The following is a 4947-nucleotide window of genomic DNA, read 5'->3' on the forward strand; positions in this document are numbered from 1 at the left end:
AGGAAAGCCCGAAGTGATGCAGGTCTCAGACATTTACCACTTCGGTGAAACCCACGAGCACGGGTATGGTGCTGACAAACCTAGAAACATTATTGCGGCGAACCGGGATTCGAACCCACAATCATAGGTTTCTGGCGTGCCCAAGGCACGCAACTCTGCAGAGCGAATCGCGGCGCCTTAGACGACTGGGCCACCAGTGCCCCCTTACAGCGTAAGCTTGATGAATGGGAGATCAAAGTAGTATTACTTTTTCTGGGTTTGCGTCCGTTCTCGTCAGTGTCCAGCTTCGATCTGTCACATGTCACATGTCAGATTTGGCGGGTTAGTTGATCACGTGCCTCGATCACACCCGGAAACATTCGAGTAAACCGATATACGATTCTGGATTCTACGACAAATATTGGGCATCGGTTTCGAAGACAAAATGTTTTGAATTTTAGAAGGCGTAGTGCTTGGGCATCAGTTTCCAAGACAAAACGTTTTTAATTTTAGAAACCGTAGTGCTTCCATATGATCAAAGCTGGCCACTGTTCCGGTATATCCAAACCATGTCTCAGGGAAGTGCTGGGTCCAGAGGGCAATTTCTTTAAAGGAGTTAGAAAAGCAATGAAGGTGGAATCTCTGGTGTGTTGGAATCCAAGCAGCTTCTGCAATCTTGATGTATTCCTTAAGTGGAGCCTGTTGTCACCGGTCTTTTGAGGCACCATGGATGATGATGATGATGATGATGAAGAGCTTGATGAACAGTTACTGCTCTAGAACATTCTTAGGGTGTAACCCAATGGCGATCTTCCAACACTGATGGAAGGGTGGTTCTTGAGGCCAGGGGATCACAATACACCTGTATCGCCCTTTGTAGATTGACTGCTACCTCTTTGGTTGGTCAGCCTTGTCCAAGACTTCCTCCAGGGCTGTGGTAGCGGCCAGATTGAGTACAAGTGGGTATCAATATCCCTGAGAAGCCTCTCTGGTTTAGGTGGCTCTGAGGTCTTGTGCCCTGGTTCTGCGGTTGGTGTTGGAATCCTGGGAAGCTCTGCTGGCTATGTGGCTTGCACAGAAGGCGATGGATTGAACAGAGGTAGAATGTTCCCAAAGTTTTAAAATTTGTTTTGGACCATATCAGAGGAACCGTCCAGAAGGATGACCAAGATTCTCCAATGAATCAAGCATGCATGATTATCCAAAGACAGGTGAATGGAGTTAATTTAGAGGTAGCGGACATCTTTTCATCCGACACAGCTGTTTACTAAGCTCAAACAGGCTTCCTCGTAAAGGTACTTCTTTGGGAACAAAGCTCCTGCTCCCAAGATCTGCCGGGCAATGTCTTCTATGGCCGATATCAAATGGGCTGCCGCTTCCTCAGATGCCGGCAGAGTCACCTAGACATTGTGGGAGTTGAGCTCCGTATGCATGATGAGTTAGTATCCTTGACTGCATTCCACAAGCCTGGATTGGGCAACTTGATCCCAATCCTCCAGGGTGGATGCTCTGGAATCGAGTCAACCGAGACATTTCGACTTTTAGTGTCTGCCCTGACATGTCTTACTGGACGCGTATATTCTGGACTTTATTTTGCAGATCCGGTGTGGTGGTTCCACTTCTTGGGGAGGGACGTTGCTCACGTCTTGGGACCTGCCTCCTAGGCGAAGGACGTCACTCCCGTCTTGGAGAGACACATCTTGAGGCTTGTCTCGATGGTGAGGAATGCTGCCTTTGCTTTGACGTGTTGTAGTATACGGACACTTCCCGCCGGGTTGATTGTCTCCTAGGGGTCTTGGCAGGCCTCCTTGAAGAGGGTTGTTATTTGAATTCTTTCTTCCGGCGACATGGAGATATACGACAGAGGTCACCTGCTGTCGATGCGGGCTCTGACAGCGTCGCTTCCTGAAAGGTCTGATGTTGGTATCGGAGCTTCGTTTCATGGAATGAAATGCATGGAGATGATACCTGCTATTCTGCTTTGATGGAAGGTCTACGGGGGCCCTGGACGTGTGACTCAAGGACTTGGAGTCACGCATCGAGACACGTTCCAAGACATGGTCTGGTGAATCCTAGGATGTAGGGGATACGTCACCAGTCCAGTAGCAAGTTAATATGTCCCTGCTTTGAGCCCCATGGCGTTAGCAGGAGCATCCACGTCTTTAAAGTACCATTTTTCTGAAACATAAGAGTTATTCCTCTAAGATACCTTTCCTTTGAGGACATCCAAATTGTAGGCTAGTTTCTAGGTGATTCCAACACAGGCTACATGAAACCATCAGTCACAGCCAATCATTAATCGTCCCCATCATCAGGCTTGTTACAATAATTTGTTTGATTCTTGAAGAACCAATCCAAGTTGAGATCCTCTTGAGTATCTGAAGCACTCTAAGTTTTAGACAACCTTTAGATCCAACTTGGAATCATGCGAACTCGACAAGGCTTCATGATTATGTACTGATGTTTTCCTTGTCTGGACTTCACACAGTGTATTGGAAATCCTATTAGTGATTATCACGTGTCCTTTCAAGGATGGAGACAACTTGCACTCCCACTGCATGGAGGCAGTGTCTAGTATATACACCTTAACTCCCTCTTCAAACTTTCAGGCTGTCACCCCAGCCATTTGGGAAGGTAAAGCTATGCATTTGGTGAATAGGTTAACCATCATCAAGATATATTGATTACCGAACTTGCTTTTTGGGAAGGGTCCAGTGAAATCACGATGAACTCTTTCCATGCGCGACCCCGCCTGAAAGTTGATCATAGGTGACCGAACATGTTGGACAGGTCCTTTGTTTTGCATACATGTTGAACATGTACTTACATACAACTTGCTATCTTGTACCATGCCATGCCTGTAGAAACGTGTTTTAACTTTATAGATGGTTGTTTTTGCATTCCCAGATGTCCCCTGGCCGTGATTCATGATTCAACCTAAACTCTTGCTGTAATGATTTCGGGACCACCAGGGATTCCACGCTTCGTGTTGTCTTCTCTTTTATGAGAGGATCAACACGTAACAATCCCTGGTTATCGATCCGAAATAAAGTTCGGTTCAACCAATAGTGTTTTGCTGCAGGACTGGTCATGAAGAGACTTGATTCACTCGGCTCCTTAGATCTCTGTTGATTGGGTATAACTGTTCTTTCTGCCCATTATCAGTCACCACAAGCCTCACTGTCACTGGGGTGGTGTTCAGTTGGAAACCCGAATCCCCATTGGATTGTATTACCAGACAGGTGCCCAGCAGGCCAACATGGGAAAGGCATGTGAGGCATCTGTATCCAGGATGAAGGGGTCCTCCTTGATAGGTAATGCCAACACAGGTGAATGGGTTAGAGCACGCCGCAAGGACGAGAAAGATTTCTCCTGCTCATCATTCCATTGGTATGCCTTCTAACCCATAATTAGATACAACGGGGTTGCCATAGAAGTGAGTCCCTGATAAACATCCTGTTGTAGTTGGCAAAACCAAGGAACTTTTTAACATCCTTGGTACAGGTTGGAACCGCTTTGAAGCCATCGTTGGTGTAGAATCTTTTTCAAAATATCCAGATTGATCCCGTATGGTATGCATCCACCCGTCATTGGTTAGGGCCTCTTACAGAATAATAATCCATAGGATCTTGTTCAACACTCTCCATACATCTGAGACCTACGGGAACGGGAACATTAATGGCTACCATAAGAATGGCTATAGATATCCCAATATTCTGGTTAATTCCTATGAGCATGATTAACACTAGGGTACCCTTCTGCATATGTTGATAAACCATGTCCTGTCCCCTATTCCTGACTTATTTCTGCTCAAGGCCAAACAGGGGTGCTTGAGGTTGGAGGCCAAATGGGGTCACTCCCTTTCTGCTTGAGCAAAAGTGTATCCTCCTCCGAGTCTGTATATGAGATTTCCCTGTACTGCAATGCCTTACCCCCCCAAACTCGTGCAGGCTGTGGATAATGGGACCTGGATAGAGTGGTCCGTGGGATGGATGGGGTTTCACGTGTATCACACACCTGGACTGAGTTAAATGGGATTGGTTGGGTTAAATGGAATAGGGGTTCCCTATTCCCAGGGGTTAGAGCATGTCAGCACATTTGAGGACCCGAGAGTCTATCCCCTCAGTATTGGGCTTTGTCCTGGGACTCCGCCCTAGCACTTCCGTACTATGTGCCTCAGAATGAGGGTAAGGCGTGGGTGCCTTGGCGAGACGGTCAGATCTAGTATTCCTAGGGCTACTGGCTTCCATGTTTGCAAGAACCACAGAGGAAACCTCCATCTCCCTGCTGAAATCGTGAGACGCCCGCCACCGGTCATCGAGAGCACTATGACTTGGTAGAGTAACTCCTCTATGCCTGGCCTGCAAGTTGGTACCTCCTTGCTTTGAGTTTGAGTTGATAGCATCCATATCAGGGCTGGGAACAGCATGTTGGAACATTTTTGTAGCGTTAGACAACCTACTCCAGGTACTTTAAGCAACTGGAGTAAACATTCCAAGGGCTGATTTAGAAGACTTGTTTTTGGATGGTGCAGCTTACCCAGAAGCATGTTGCCCCTCCATTCCGGGAGACCAAGAGCCTGCAGTTTGAATACCAGCACCTTGAATAGCAAAGGAGATGGCGCTAAGAGCCTGTTCAGGGTTTCTGATAGAGGGGAGATTCTGAAAATCCTCCTCTGTAAGTACGCCTCAGGTTTCTCTGAGCTGTACAATCTTCCGAGACAGTTTCATCCCTATTCCCGGAATAAGCCTGCGTTCTTCCTCAGGGCACAGATTACTATACACGAGCGGCATGATTAGATTATCTGATATAATCCAATAATAATTAAAAAAAAGTACGAGTTATAAAAAAAACATGTCTGGGACGAATACAACTAGGAAAGGAACAAAAGTGTCCGAGCCTTCCCCGAAGTATTCTTGCTCCTGTACTACAACCTCAGGTGAGACAAAGCTCACCTGTAGGTAATTA

The 4947-nt window shown here is 46.8% G+C and overlaps 2 pseudogenes; both read right to left on the reverse strand.

Annotated features, from left to right (window-relative positions):
- Positions 1-747: 747 nt before the first annotated feature.
- LOC139464681 (uncharacterized) lies at positions 748-2153 on the reverse strand (annotated as a pseudogene).
- Positions 2154-3524: 1371 nt separating this feature from the next.
- On the reverse strand, positions 3525-4418 carry LOC139464682 (uncharacterized; annotated as a pseudogene).
- Between the last annotated feature and the right edge of the window lie 529 nt (positions 4419-4947).

This window comes from Haliotis cracherodii, unplaced genomic scaffold (genome assembly GCF_022045235.1).
Source record: "Haliotis cracherodii isolate W230 unplaced genomic scaffold, xgHalCrac1.p SCAF_17, whole genome shotgun sequence".
Classification (NCBI taxonomy): domain Eukaryota; kingdom Metazoa; phylum Mollusca; class Gastropoda; order Lepetellida; family Haliotidae; genus Haliotis; species Haliotis cracherodii.